This window comes from Dysidea avara, chromosome 2, assembly GCF_963678975.1.
Source record: "Dysidea avara chromosome 2, odDysAvar1.4, whole genome shotgun sequence".
Taxonomy (NCBI): domain Eukaryota; kingdom Metazoa; phylum Porifera; class Demospongiae; order Dictyoceratida; family Dysideidae; genus Dysidea; species Dysidea avara.
Genome location: NC_089273.1, coordinates 50,298,545 through 50,315,398, shown reverse-complemented (window position 1 = coordinate 50,315,398; position 16,854 = coordinate 50,298,545). Strand labels below are relative to the sequence as shown.

At 38.3% G+C, this 16,854-nt stretch overlaps 1 protein-coding gene across 2 annotated transcripts in view; it reads right to left on the bottom strand.

Moving 5' to 3' along the window:
- LOC136247561 (equilibrative nucleoside transporter 1-like) overlaps positions 1–16,854 on the bottom strand; it is a 265,718-nt gene that overhangs the window by 239,223 nt on the left and 9,641 nt on the right. For both annotated transcript variants that reach the window (XM_066039314.1, XM_066039316.1), the window contains exon 3: positions 16,482–16,563. The gene's annotated coding sequence lies outside the window, so the exon portion shown is untranslated. The remainder of the gene's footprint in view (positions 1–16,481; positions 16,564–16,854) is intronic.

Here is a 16,854-nt window from a genome sequence, read left to right as displayed (position 1 = left end):
GCAGTTTGTAATCCAATTCTTCTATACTACTGCAAGGACTTTCTATGAAGATTATTCCAGCTATACACCGATTTTCAGCTCATTGCTCTTAGCGGTTTGCCTAGTAGGCGTAAAAACTAATACTTTTTTATTACTAAAAATCGATCGCGTAATTGTGACACAGGTTGGGTTTTGTGTCATATCTCCGTGGTCTTAATCTCGATTCCTTTCAAACCACCAAAAGGCACTCCTACGATGGTTACTCCATCTACATAGCAATTTTCAGCTCATTCCATGAAGCGGTTTACCCTGTAGGCGTGACAACAAATCGATCTTGTTTTACGCGAATAATCGGTCATAACACCTGAACCATTCATCGGATTTGCACCACATTTGATGCTAGGATGCGCCTTTGGACTCCCTTTCTGTGTGCCAAATTTCAAGGCGATCGGAGCACGCGTTTGCGTTTTATAGTAATTTTTGCAAGTGTGCGAAAAGACGAAGAAAAAAAAAAACGAAACTTTGGCCGCTCATATCTCGGAAATGGCTTGAGCGATTTCCTTCAAATTTGGAATGTAGACTCCCCTAGCTGGCGGGCAACTCTGCAGCAAATTTGGTTTCAATCGGATAAGCTATCACTGAGATACAAAAGTGTGAAAATGACGTTTTCTTTCTTCCTGTCAATATACTCACGGTGTGGCGCGCCGGCTTCTTGGGCCGCACGACACACTATCGTGTGTCTTGATACACAAACTCCAGTAAGCTTCAATATTCTCAATTCTAAATTCCTGGGTAATTTATCTGCATGCATGCAACTTGGGTAGCCAATTTTATATGAAAATACCATGATAAAACCTATAGCTAATTTTAAGTGTGTTACTATATGTGACTGAATTTGACAAAACAAGGCTTCGACGCACAAAGCTTTGTTAGGAGATATGGCGATTTTAAGGAATCATTGTGTAATAACTTCCCAGTGCCTACAGCTGTGCAAACAAAATTTGCACCAATTGTTCATCTATTCACTAGCTATCACTGAGTGGGTGTATACATTTCTGATACCCAAAATTTGCCCTGTTTTGAGCAGCTTTTTTCGAGCGGGTAATAATGTCACAGGCGGTAGTAATAGGGTGGGAGGGTGGGGGTGGACGGTGGTCTTAATATACGGGTATAAAATGAAGTAAGAAGACGATTGGAATTCAGAGGCCAAGTTTGGGCTCTCCATAGCATGGCCCTCCATGGCCCTCAAATTACTCCATATTGACTGAGAACACTATTGGCGAGCTCTCTGTGAAGTCCCAGCTCACTACACACCATTATCACAAAGCCATGGCCATTTAATGGTGCCAATCTCACACTCGTGGCTTTGACAGGGTCGGAAGAAAGCTGCTACAGAAACCAGACTTGTCAGTGCTGAAGGAAGTACAGTGCGAAATATGATAGTGTATTAGACCAGCAATCCATTTCTGGTAAAATCGTAAGTTTGATTTTGTGTGTGTGGAAGCCTTGTTATGTGAAATTCGGTCACATATGTGTTCTGTAGGTTCTGTTTCAGTAGCTCTGTAGGTGTAGGGATAGGCTAAACTTATTTTATAGAACATCTTAGAGTGTGGTGGATGGGAGCCGGTGCCAACTAGGGCCGGCTCTTCTTCCTTTTAAATAAAATAAGGTATACAATGTATAATTATTATACTAAGACATTATAGCTATAAGTAAGCTGCATATTATCAGGTATATAGTCACATTCTTATAATGTTAGTACCAGCTACGTACGTACGTACGTATATAGCTACACCTCAAATCCATCCTCTGCTTCGTCAATGTTAGTAAGTGCCCATCGCAATCTTTTCTCCTTGTTCCTATCCCTTATCAATTGGCAGTACGCACTGCCGCGGTACGTCCATCCCAAATCCTTTCTGCATCGTATGATTGTTGATAAGGACATTAGGTGTCCTTCGCTCGCCAGCAAAACTTGAAGTTGGGCCGCTGTAGTTTCGTCGTCTTCTTGCATTCGCTGCTCGATCATCCTCCTTGAGCTTTCTGAGATTTTTGATGGTCTTCCACTCCCTTCTTGCCTCCCCAGGCATCCACTGGCTGTATATCGCTTTAAAAATCTCCATACATTTACTCGGTGAACCAGCAATCCCTCAGCTGCAAGTATTTTCTCAATTGTTGGGGCAGCATATCCACTTTGATAATGGGCAATAATTCGCTGCTTCTCGTACACGGTCAACACCATTCCTTACACTCCCGCCAAATCACTGATTCCAGGGAATCCCGTAGGAATTGGTTTTATTACAGTGAGGCAGACATAGCTAGCTACTATGTACGTATATACGTATGTAAGCAACTCTATAATCTACTGATGAACAAAGGCAGTTAAAGTACGTAAATCAAATTTACACATGGTATAACAATAAAAAGTAGCTATGAAAGTTCTGTTGCGCTTCGCGGGGCCGGCACGCGGTGAGCTTGCACATAATCGGTGAATAGTGTAGTGACCTGCAGGGGAAAAAAACAAAAACAATGTAACTACTAAGTATTTAAAACTGCTATCAAATAGTACATACGTAGACTATACATACAATGAAAGCGAATAACCAACAACGTAAATAAATGAGCAGCTACGTACGTACGTGAATAATTACGTATCGCGTAGCTAGCTACGATTATTTACGTAGGTCGTAGTTTTCAACTAAATCGCGTACTTTATTACACAAGTAGTACGATCCTGAATACAGATGCTTGTTGGCGTTTTACAATTGTAAAAACGCTACAACGTGATTACAAAACGTTGCTTTTTTTTTACGCATACCGTAGCTAACTCATCTGGAATTAACAAACTATGTATTACTATGTTGTGCGATAATGCATAATTTATTGTAATTGTCGGGTTTCGTAATTCATGAATTTTTGTAATTCTTCAAATACGTTGCTATGCATTGCTAAGGAAGCGCTTGTTAAACAAACCACTTTTAACAACATATTATGCACAGCAGGGGCGGATCCAGAGTTTCGAAAGAGGGGGGGCACCTTTCTGAAAAACAGTTGAAGACCAAAAAATCTTGCTGAAAACCAGTTGAAGACCAAAAAAAAAAAAAAAAAAAAAAAAAAAAAAGGTCACAACAATAATAGCTAGTTATCCTTACCTACTATATCACGTCTGTTATGTAAAATAAAATCCTATTTGTAGCTTCATAGGTAAGCTACACTGCCTCATGAACATTGTGACTGCTTTATTAGAGTAATTGACTGCTCTATTAGAGTATATCGATCTTGTATGCAATTTCTTGAAGGGGGGGGGGGGCATTTGCCCCAAATGCCCCATCCTGGATCCGCCACTGCACAGAAGTATATTCTAAACTGTTTTATAGTTTGACTATATGTGTTTTTTCCCACAAATTCTCTTGACAAAGTCTCAAAGCTGCTCTTCATTTTTGTTCGCATACGTCGGGGATATGCCCCTTTTCCAACTCGAAGGGATAGGCTATTCCTGGTAGACTACGAGGCCTGCAATGTTGTTTCTCAATTGTTATATGTCTGTAAAACTCAAAGGGAAGGTAATTCATAAAGTCTGAGGAGAGTCGCCACACCCATATTTCAGACCGTCAGAAAAGAAACCACCTCAAAGCAAAGTTTACCAGTGCATAACTTAATACAGATTTCATTTCGCTTTTATTTCTTATGTAAAAGCTGCTTTTACTATAAACTATTTTGCTGACGTGGGTGCGTACGGACAAACATAGGTAGATAGATAGGTACACACACACACACAAACTTTACGAAAACAATTTCAGTAAACCAGGCGCGTGCCCACAGCCAGCCGAAAGCCTGGTTTAAAAAAAAAAAAAAAAAAAACTGGCTCAAACCTGGGACCTCCACACCACTGGTCCAACTACCTACTCACTGTCAACACTGCAGCAGCCTCCCTTTACTTCTAACATGTAAATGTGTACCAAGAAGGAACATTAAAGAGAGAATTACCACAGGCCCGTGTAAAGAAACAAGTAAAGGAACCTGATCCTAACACTAATGCTAGCTGTGAGGTTGGTATGTAAACATAATAATGTCTTGTGGATTGTGAATTGGGAATAGAAACACAAACAAATTCGATACAGATACATACTAAACAAGTAACCACAAACTTACAGCACAGTTGTTAGTACAAATGTTGTTTCACACAATGTAGAAGTCACTGATCCTAGCATAGTTCCTGGAATGGATCAAATAATGTCAGGCCTACATACATGCTTAGCAAATTTACTGGTCATTGTTACAAAGAATTATCATCAACAAAAGATGGGATAATGTATACAAATTAACAACATGTAGATACGCATTAAATACGTATATGGCCTACTGGTTTCTATGGTGGAGTGGACAGAATGTAGGGTTGAGCGATACTGCCATTTTGGTATCATGATCGATACTAAAGCCACTATTCACGATACTGAATAGTTCACGATACTTACAAATAAGTCAATCATAGCTGGTGCTACATAGCATATTGCTCAGCATTCCTGCAGGAAGTCCTTATAGGTGATTGCAAACTAGCCACTATCATCCTTGTTTACAGTAACAGTTATTGTAACACATGCTTTGTGGTTGTTATGGTGTTCACACCTCTCTGCAGGGGAAACCAGATGGGTGGACTTTATCATTTACAAGGATTCTTAGCCTAGTACTGTATAACAAATGGATTTTTAATGACAGTAATGTACAGGCATGGTATCACGATAGTTAATAACAAAATATCGCGATATCGATACTTTCAAAACATCGTGATATATCGCTAAAACGGTAGTATTGCTCAGCCCTAGTGTCGACATGCATAAATTTTCGCATGATAGTACCCTTACTAACAACAACAAAAAAACTATAAAAATCACGTACTGCAAAAATTACTTGGTATACTGTAGTTGACAGATGGTAGGATATTGATACTGTGGTACAACTACAGTTAGATATCACTTTACACTTCTACTTTGTACAGTGTGGATGTAGTAGTTAATTTCTAAACACTTTTACTAAAGACAGAATTGTGTTGGCAAGTTGACTATAATATGTTTAGAACATTCAGAACAAGATCTTACAACCTGGAAGTTAATATACTTTACTATCTTTGACACACTCAGACTACAAGCAGTTTGCATGAGTCAGAGACAATGGAGAAAATTGAAGTCAGTCATCAAACTACATGAAAAACAGTCACTAACCATTAATAATACACATTATGGCTTCTACAAATCTATGTATGAAAATTACATTGATAGTACCAAGAGTTCATAATGTAAAAAGAGAGGAGAGTGTCCTACTGCAGTATAGCCTGTACAAATGCGAATCTCAAAGTTACGATGTAATACCTATAGTCACTTTCAATGTGCTAGTTGGTCAGGCATGTATATACTCAGCATTAAGTTTCAATGACTGTTGTAGTTAAGGCTTCAGTAAGCAGCCTACTGATGACAGTGTCAACACTCCTTAACACTTTATGTGTTGACATGATATCCTAAAGTAATCAAAGTTTTACTGTATTACTTTGAGATACTCGTTTATACAGGCTATACTGAAGTAGGACACTCTCCTCTTTTTTTATATTATGAACTCTTGATAGTACTCATTTACATTGTAACAACTTGTCAATGGTTTACATGTTGTCATGGTACTGACCACATGGGTATTAGTACATAACTGTACAATAAGTATGTATCTTAAGTACTCCCCCAGAGTGTTTAAAGCATAGTACAAATTTCTACGAAAATAGCTCCCTCTGAAAAATAAAAATCTCAATTATTAGATACATGATCAAAGAGGAGAGAGAAGCATTGTTAATCTCTTCTCTCCACTAATCAATTTGACAGGAAACTCAAATAAAGTAATTCATAGAGTATGTACATCACAAAATTGTTGACTGACGTCTAACCCTTAAACCTGCACGTAATTTTTAGTAACAAAGCACTGAAAACGCTTTACGCATGGCCTCAAACAAAACGCTGTAGCTGTTGAACTAATAACTCTATGGCTACGCAATTTGTGCCATTATAATCATTTGTGATGTAATAAGGAATAAAATGATACCTAGGGATATACCCTTCGAAAAATGTATGGGGCCAAAACTCGCCAAGAAACAACATGTATGCAATTAAAACACGCATGCCATTACATACCTCCAGAACATGGATCATAACTCCGTCCCAGTTCATTGTATCGAGCTGAAATAAACGCTAGTAGACTCGTCACGCATTGGAGAATCATGGCATATAAAGATCACGTGAGTCAGACATTCATAAAAATGGCTGCCAGACCATGCGTTCACGAGGTAGGGGAAACCATACATCGATCTTCATCTCGTCATAACAAGTGAGTGAACATTGTTACAATGGTTATTCATCGCTGTCTAAGTAGCCCAATGAATGTACTTTCCATTGATAGGTGGATTTTGGACTAATGTAATTAGACAAGCTTCAGCATACACTGCCGGTTTAGAAGCCATCACGCATTCATCCATTAGTAATAATAATTGTGCGTATTTTGAGCTTTATAAAAAACGCCAATAAACCGGCGCGTGCGGGTTTAAGGGATAAACAAGCAAATGATTTTATTTCAGTGAAATATAGACATATACGCCATCCCTCCTGGAGGAAGACTGAGTGTGGCCCCGACTAGACATTGGGTGACCTGCAGTTCGAATCCTGGGGTTGGAGGGATTTTTTTCCTTACTTTGGCCCCTTTTCTGTTACACCTTCCAGCTATAAGTTAAGTCATTAAATCTAAGTCCTTGAAATTAGGTTAGGTAATCCTAAGGCTGCAGCACATGTTGCTGTAGACCTTCAGTGCTGGTCACTGTAAAGTATTAATTATATAACCAAGTACTAAGAATAATACGAAACGCGGTTAAAATTACGTAATAAATAAATAAATAAATAAATAATTAAATAAATAAATAATTAAATAATTAATAATTAATGTTTGAGAAAACTACGAGGCCTAGAGACATGAACTAACAGGGGATAGATTCGCCTGTGAATGAAGGCACAAACGTATAATCGTCGCTCCTGTTTGTGCTGATGACTTGACCATACGTGTAATTCTATATAACGCCCAGTACCACACCCTTGCTTAATTACTTACATATTGCGCGAAGAAGATTAGTGATGCCCGTGCAGGAGAGCCAGAAGCCACTTGTGTAAACAAGAAGATTACAAGTAAGTTTTTATGTTTGTAACATCTCAAGTCTCCATGCCAGCTGCCAGTGGATTCACTGATTCATGTAAATAAACAATACAAGAAAACATTAAACCGACATATGCCACGCTCTTTACAATAAGCTTACAGTTACATATAAAATACAAGTAAACAATTTTGTCTTGTGCAGCTGGCATGGCGAACTTTCTTTGTGTTGGTGTCAGGCAATTCAATACGTGCTTAATCTTTTTTGCCTTCACCTGGCGTAGCTACTAGGCTCTAGTGGCTTGGCTGTCTTCCTTTATCTGGTTCATCTGGCTTGCATACGCCTACAGCATTGTGTAGCTATCTCCTGAAAGTTGTGTATGCATAACTATGGTGTGTCACCCATCACTGTGCCATTGCTACATCACTGATGAACCTTACTTAGCTCTAGTTGATGTTGATATGCATTGCTGTATATTGGCTAATAATTTTTATCTGCGTGGTGATGTTGCCTATAATGTATTGCTGCATACAATACTGCAATAATGTATAGTTCTCTCCTGTATGTTTTGTATACATATACTTTGTACACATCACTGTGCCATTTATACCACACCAATGATGTACTGGCACTTAGCTACTGGTGGCCTTTAGTTACGATGCCACTATAGTGTTATATCTGTCACTACTGTGACATATTGAGTTGATTTGGGGATAATGCATTCACCACCTAATAGCCTCACCGGGGGGCTGTCACGTTGGTGTATGTACTTGGTTATATGTGACGCGGTCCTAGTAATAATAATAAAAATAATAATACGCGAGCTCTGTGTGTATGTGTGTGTGTGTGTGTGTGTGTGTGTGTGTACTTTCATGGCTTGACTCCCCATTAAAAAGTGACATAACAAGTCTGCATCAGTAACATCACACACACATACGCACTCGCACGCACACACGTACACATGGATGGCTTGCACACATGCACGCACACACACAGCATACAAAATACAGGCAGTTGTAAAGACTTGGCCACAAAGCTTAGGCTACAGCACAAACAGGTGTTTCATGAAGGCATAGCTACACTACCTTATATAAACAATTGTGTCAGCACACTAACTGATGGGTACTAATGTATTCCAGGTATCTTCTGTTTGTGGTACCAACAAGTTTACAAGTTGTGTAACATATCTCATAAGGAAGTGTATGAGGCAAGCACATCGGTTGTCCGTGAGTACGTATCGCATGTGCAGTAAATAGCCAATGAAAATCACTGTTTGTAGAATTCAAAATCACTCCTCAAATTCCACTGATTACTCATTGCACATGCACAATGTAGTCGCGGAAAACCAACCTGAAAACCTCTGTATTGAAGGCTGGTCCTATATCCACCTGTGGGCTGGTGATGTTTAGAGACACAACACTACTGCCATTGCCATCAGTAACCAATAACAGTGTCAGTAAGAAGCCAGTGAATTGACACGAACCAAAAACTCAACACAGAAATACAGAGTAAAGCAAAAAATAACTCAGGCTCAAACCTGGGACCTCCACACCACTAGTCTAACTACCTACTCAGTGTCAACAGTACATCAGCTTCTCTTTACTTTTGATATATAAACGTGTACCAGGGTGGAACTTTAAAGTGGGAACTACCACAAGTTAAGAAGTAAGGAACCTGACCCTACGCTAATGCTAGCTGTGGGTTGGCCTGTAAGCATAATAATGTCTTGTGGATTGTGAATTGTAAGCGTTGGGTTTTTTCTGAGATGGATCATGAATGGCAACACACAACACAGATACATACTAAACAACTAACCACACAATGTACTTAAACTTACAGCACAGTTGTTAGTACAAATATTGTTTCACATAATGTAGAAGTCACTGATCCTAGCATAGTTCCTGGAATGGATCAATATAACAACTATAGAAGATATAAGGCTATGGGATAGCTTAATAAATTTACTGGTCATTGTTACAAAGAATTGCAATCAACAAAAGATGGGATAACACACACACATTAACAACATGTACATACCCATGCTATGGTGTACTGGTTTCTATGGAATGGACAGAAGGCTAAAAAGGTTGACTACCAACCATTTAAAGTACAAGTGTAATGACAAGATCAGACTTTACTAGTAGCAAGACTATAAAGAGTACTGAATGACGTATTACACTGTAATTAATGATTACATAGAGTAACATGGATATTTCAGTAATTATTTGTTTAATGCTACCAGTAATGGTTGCTGTATTTAGTCCAATTTGGCCACCATAGCATTAAAAAAATGCACGAGTTGAATGGATCCCTGAAGGTGTGGTAGCACGTTCATTTGTGTCACTGCTCACAAGAGCAAGCTGAAGTTATCTTGGGTCCTTGTTACACTTTTCTTGTACTGTTGATATTCACATATCCTCTTGGAGTACTGAGATACACATTTGTATCAACTGTGTAACAATGTCACTTGACTACTCTAATACAGCAATCATTTTAGCATTTGGTCACATTGAAACATCATAAGGGCCAAACTGTGACAGATAAAAATAATATTGAAATTCGGCAGATTATATTTTGGAAATTGCTAAGATTTCGAACCACCTGGGTTCTGTTTGGGAGAAATTGTATGTCCACATATGAATGGTATTGACTGGTTATATGATGTCATATACCCGGAAATTCTCACAGCAGGTATTTTGTCAGGATTTTTGCATTTCAAAGTTCATTGATGTCTCTTAGCCCACAATTTTCGCATTTAAATTTCAAACATTACTCAATTCAAAGATTTTCGTTCTCAACCACATGGCTACAAAGGATTTGCATTGATTTTTACTTCACGTGTCATACAGATAGTTAAAGTTCATCTGAACCAAGTAGCACAGTAGTAGCAATCCCTCCCTCACCATACTATTACCCTTACCACCCACCCACAACACCTTGGGTTGTGCGCCACCAAGCGTGGGCTACTGTTTATCACAACTAACACTTACAACCACATACAGCAACTGCCTATGCACGTACAAGAGGAGAGTGGGGGCTTAGCCACAACTAATAATAACAACAGAAATAATAAATTCGGAACTGCCCTGCCCAAGACAGCCCCAGGAAAAAAACCTGACAGGCCTTTACTTTTTTTTTTTGCCCATCAGGAAAAACCCCAAATTAGCTCCACTCTCATGTAATCATGTATGCACATCAGTTCAAAAAAAAAGGAAGGAAACTCTTCGATGCCTGCCTTCAGAGACTCTATCTGCAGGGATAGTCAAGAGAACAACGTTCATAAATACATGGTATATATATAACAATTACACAGGGAGGGTGGGAGGGTACCCCACTTGTCCAAACACGTGGCGTAGAATGAGTTATCACACTTTATACCAACCTTATAAATACCACTTGTCACGTGAGATGGCTCACGTGACCACCAATAGTATTCGTGTGGGAGCTTATTTTCTGTCTAATTCAGTACCTTCAACCGACAGAAAATACACCTGTGTGAAGTATAGTCTAATCTTGCAGTAGGCCAGCTTCTTTTGTTAGCCACACCCACTTCAATATCAGGAATGTGTGATACTTTTTTATGCGTATGTGGACTAATTTATCAGAAAGGTTAGTTCAAGTTTGTAGGTATGTACAAAAGCCACACCCACTTACAGGAAACACATCTTGCTGGAAATGATGGCTGAGGCAGTAAACACAAGAGGTGATTATCAAAGTGACTGATACTGAGAAAGAAAGCCAAACACATTACTGCCAGGATAGTCAGGCACGCATGCACGCACGTACGTACGCATGCAGACACACGACACAATTAGGAGACTGTTGCAATGGTCAATTTAAATCAGGTGACCTTATTATACAGTGATCCAGTTGGACAGGTTTCACTGTATAGTTGAACATTAGAAGTATTGTGTAATCACAAATGCAGTAAAATACCAGTAAAGCAAACAGGTATAACATGGAATGTGATCAAAGAAATCAAATGAAACTTGGTGTCTGATTTTTGGCTCATAGTCCAGTCATTTTATGATTTAACCTTTAACTAATTGCAACACAAGCTTTCTTAACAGTTTCTAGCACAGAAAATTGTACTCTATAACATATCAAAAGTCCTAAGGAATCCCATGACGGGAAAGTGACCTTTTAGTGACCTTTTACAGCCAATTTTTGGCAAAAATTGAGAATTTTGCCTCTATTTCATCCAAATATCAACCAAATTGGTCAAATGTGGTATCAAATGAATGGTCTCACTGAAAGGAACAATGTGATACTTATTTGAAGTCAATAGCTCATTTCGTTCAGAAGTTAGAGCCATTTAACTGATCAAAAAATTGGCCACCCACGCACTTAATTAATTTTGTCTGGCTACTGTGTTTTGATGTAGCATTGGAAATGCATGATCTGATTATGGTAATAAACATGATTGATAGCAAGGGGTAACTAAGAAGCCTTTAGCGTTGGTCTGTTGTCATGGAAACCAAATTTGTGTTTGAATTGATGCTAACATGATTGTGACATATAAACTGGTAATTTTTCAGCAAATAATAATATTATAGCAATTTCTTAGATTGTACGTAATAAGCTCTGATATAAATGTAAACTTATGACTTATATAAAACAGCATAAATTCCTAAGAAATTCTGTAAGGATAATCCAAAGTCTACATCAATTATCATCATCTTCAAGAATCACACCATCAACATTGGTACAAGCTGTTCCTTTGCAATTGCCAATTGCAGGAGAACATTTTACATTATATTTCTTGCATGTGCACCTCATAGTGCTACAATCTGTGTGGCAATTACATCTTATTATCTTAAGTAGGTCATCTGGAGCTGGTGGTAAATCAGTGAGCAATGGCATTAGAGTCCCATCACACTCTTTCCACCCCCATTCAAGTGGCTGAAATTCTCTGCCACAGCCTTTCCACTCCTGTATTTGTAAATACACACGTAGGCTATGGTATTTGGCAGCTGCGGAAGTAGGAGGTAGAGTTTGTGGATGAATAAATGTATTATTCGTAGCCACTTTCTCACAGAAACACTTATAGCGTAAACAGTCCAATGTTTCTCCTGGTTTTCCGTTGTACATTGCCACTAAAGCTCAACCACCAGCCATCCTGCCCACCCACCCACCTGCCTGCCTGACCTAAGTCAAAAGGCTATAAGATAGACCACGTATAGGAATTGCCTGAAGTATACATTTACTATTATAGCAGTGCCTTTTGATGGTTTGAAAACAAAAGAGTAATAATGGCTATAGAGAAACAAAGCAAAATCCAAGGAGGAAGTATAGAATCTCTGTGTAACTATCACCACAGGGTATAAAAGTGAACAGAAAATACTGACAAGAATAGTTACCTGGGATAGAAGCACAGCATTAAGTGCTGCATCAACTATAAGATGTCCTCGTAATGCTCTAGCAGTAGCTTTACCATTGAGCATATGGACTACTGCATTAGGTGCATATACCTGTTCTAGTAGTTCTTGCAAACCAGAAGCTGCCATGAGGTGACCAATGCACCCAAGAAAACTCATTTCGGTATGAAAGCCTCCTAGACGAAGAACTATACTCTTCAGTTCACTTCCAACTGGCTCACTGACAATGATCATCAAAGCTTTCCACCATAGTGGTTGATCAAATGTGATTATAGGTGTGACATTATGTCCCGGGAATGCTCTTGAATGTATTTCAATGTGGAGTATACGCATGTAGTGTCACTGGGATTGATATCAATCATTGGGAGGAACATTACTGATGATTTTCCAGGATGATTTCCATGATGAACAAGCTGCATCATTCCTGACCATGCTGGCCTTGGTGATCCAAACATAATTGAGGTTTTCCATAATAAATCAAAGTAAGAGGTGGGATCTTTGGCTATAAAACTGTTGAGCTGTTCATATTTAACCTTGGTCATTCCAATACTGTCTTCTTTATGGTACACAATTGGCACTCTACCAACACCAGCTATTTCACTAGGTGTGACTTTAACTCTGTGGATTTGGTAGCTCTTATTAACTCCTGGGGTTATTGCAGCTATCATCCCCATACCATGAAAGGTATCATTTCCATCCAGAGTTTTGATATTATGATCGACATTGTCCGCAACATACTGGATAAAATGTGACGAGTGATTAGGAATGTCAGTTCCATAATTCAACACCGCGTTTTGTTCAAACTGATGAACTTCATTGTAGGAACAACAGAAACCATGCTGATGTAATGTATCGATGAGGAAGCGTGATGCATACTGGTGATGCAGTTGCACACCCAAACCAACTTGTAAAGGTACCAATAAAACTCTGGGACGAGCTGCCTGCATTATAGCTTGCCCAATTGAAGCAATTTTCATCTGGTTTTCTTTTCTTATAATTAAACCTGTAAGAAACAATCTCAGAGACTCTGGTAAAAAGTTGATACATACATCAGATCCTAGATTTTCAAAGCCTGGGTAAACAGAGTTAGATGTTTTCACTGCTTTAATGTCTTCCCTGATTAATTTGGCTGCGGTTTCTATTATCCTCATCTTTTCCTTTTCAGAATCAGTATCACGATGGCAATAAAATTCATGGAGGATTGTCTTGGCTTTATTTCTAAAAGTAACAACATTTGGTTTACCATTGATCTCCGTCTCAATAATTCTATCTCCAAAATGTTCTTTGAGCTTTTGCTGCATATATTGATAACTGTAAGCACCTAACTCGCTGTCAACCATACACTCTTCCATGTGTTGGATCAAATCATAAATAGTAATCTGTTCATCATCATTTTCTTCAAGGAATTTGGTAGTCTCAAGAAATGCATCTGATTGTTACTTCTCTTGTGGTCGACCTAACTTCACCTTTTTTGAAGTATTCCCTTCTGATCCATGAGCCAAGGGCATGTTTTTCATGGTGCGAAAATTGACACTGCACACTCTATGATAGACTGCATCAACTGCATGTAGATCATGAACTAATATTCTACAGCAATCAAAAGAAAGACACTGTTTTGCTTCTTTTTAATGCCAAGTATACAACACCATTAGTTATCATGGCAACAGTTATTGGAGCATAATAATCCCAGCTGTGTGATAGTGATAGTTTTCTACCTCTATACTACAAGAAAATTAGCTGACATTGCTCTGCAATTAGTTGGACACTAATAATTAATATATGCTGAAACCTTTAAAGCTGAGCATTTTGCTGACAGCTGAATGTGATTTGTTGACATAAATGTGCTATATAAATTTTATTTGAACTTCCCATATACTAGCCGCCTTTGCATAGCAAATTCAAAATTGTACAGTTTGCAATATAATTGGTGGATCTGTGTGTTAGGCCTATATACAGTGTGTAACTGCTTCAAGCTAACAATAGTACAGACTGGTTTCCATGGTAACAGTCAAGTCCTGAAGTGCCACAAATCTCCTTTGTCATTTTTTGTCTTTTACCACAGCTTAAAGTGTGCTTCCAGTCAAGAAAAGAACACTACTATAGTGAAAACCTTAAATTTAATTAAGTGCGTGGGCGGCCAATTTTTTGATCAGTTAAATGGCTCTAACTTCTGAACGAAATGAGCTATTGACTTCAAATAAGTATCACATTGTTCTTTTCAGTGAGACCATTCATTTGATACCACATTTGACCAATTTGGTTGATATTTGGATGAAATATAGGCAAAATTCTCAATTTTTGCCAAAAATTGGCTGTAAAAGGTCACTAAAAGGTCACTTTCCCGTCATGGGATTCCTTAGGACTTTTGATATGTTATAGAGTACAATTTTCTGTGCTAGAAACTGTTAAGAAAGCTTGTGTTGCAATTAGTTAAAGGTTGACCCCTTATTTTCCATAAAATGACTGGACTATCATGATACACTGTCTTTATGCCAATTTTCGAGTAATTTGAAGAGTGGGTTAATAATTTAGCATACAATGACCAAAATACTAGAATTTCCTGAGTTAATATCCCAATTTTCCCAATGCTGATGGAGGTCCAGCAGGTGGTTTTGACATAGATATACAGACTAGTATCCGGGATTGGAATTATCTCATGTGCCCATTGACTTCAATACAAACATGTTTGCTGGATCATTGTTACCCCCTTCGAAAAAGGCGGGATAGTGAACTACGCCATTTACAATGCATTTCTGTAAAATTTCAATATGCAAGAGTGTTTGTATAGTTGTTGGTAAGCCTCCCTCGCGAAAGACAGTGGTTAATTAGCGGAGGGCCTGGTGGTTTGTAGGTGTGTCGATGTGGCTGGCCAATACATAGCCACCATTATCAAAGGAACCAGCCACTTATAGCGTATTAAAGTTCTAGGAGGGTAGAACTAGTCTTCTGTGTGATAAATTCCTACTTCCGGTAACAATGATTATTATTATAATAATTGCAGGACTCTGAAAGAGTATACGTACAATATAGTATGTAGTTAAGTAGTTAATTAAGTATAAAAAGAATTATAAATTATAATTTGTTTAAAAAATCAGTAGCAGATCTACGGAATGCCTCAAAGGAATCCAAATTAACAACTGAGTCAGGTGAACTATTCCACAATCTGACAGTAGCTGGAAAGAAACTGAATTTGTGTATATCAATTCTTGAAAAAGGTGTTTGATATCTTCTATTGTGCCCTCTAGTAACAGTGTCGATGAGAGATATCTCATAGGGTAGTTCTAGTGCAACAGAACCTTGCAATATCTTATAAAACATCATCAGTCTACTTACTTGTCTTCTAACCTCCAAGATTCGGCAAGAAAAACCAGATGATTCCAATCTTGGGCACTTGTCTGTATATCTACAGTTTTGGGTAGTCCATAGTATGGAAAAATATTTTATGACAAAATATAGACCATATTGCAAGGCTTAGCCCTTCTTCTGCCAGACTACTTGCACTCTCATACAGAGAACACTTTGGGCCCACTTGCTGTGTACTAGTCAAAGGCCTTGCAAAAATTGTTATACAAAATCCCTGATCACAAATATGAAGATGACCATAACAGCTCATCTTCCACTTATATATACACTAACATATCACAATTGATTGTGGGTTTATATTATATGATTATAACTGTGACCAAACTATCATATACATGCATTGTTAAACCTTCCCTGCTGCACCTGCAATAGTTATCAATTGATGACAAGCTACAATACTTTTGACAGTTGGTAGAGGCTTCATTCCATTCCCAAATACATACATTCACATGAGCCAGCAACTTTATGGCTTTGTAAAAATATAAAGGAATACATGTTGGTTGTTGAATACTATGTCACTTAGTACCAATAAAGGGTCGCATGTGCTACAATTCAGGTACAAACACATCCCTAATGTTAGTCACACTCACCTCATAAGCATTAATGAACATATTAAAGGGTAGTAGTCCACCTAATCCTTGTATGATCGTTATCCAGAAGATTAGCTTGAACCTGTCAATGAGATGTGATACATACAACTACAATGATGGACAACAGATAATTTATTTGGATTTTTATTTCCTTTTTCAGAGGTAAAATAATTAATGATGTACGGGTACATGGTTGTCTTTAGTTTTTCTTTCTATTGTGTCCTTGATTCAGAGCATTTGTTAAGAGAGTACATATGTAATTGTATGTGCTGTGTGTGTGTTTGTGTGTGTGTGTGCGTGTGTGTGTGTGTGTGTGTGTATGGTGTGGTGTGCATGTGTGTGTTTGAGTGTGTGTGTGTGGTGTGTGTGTGTG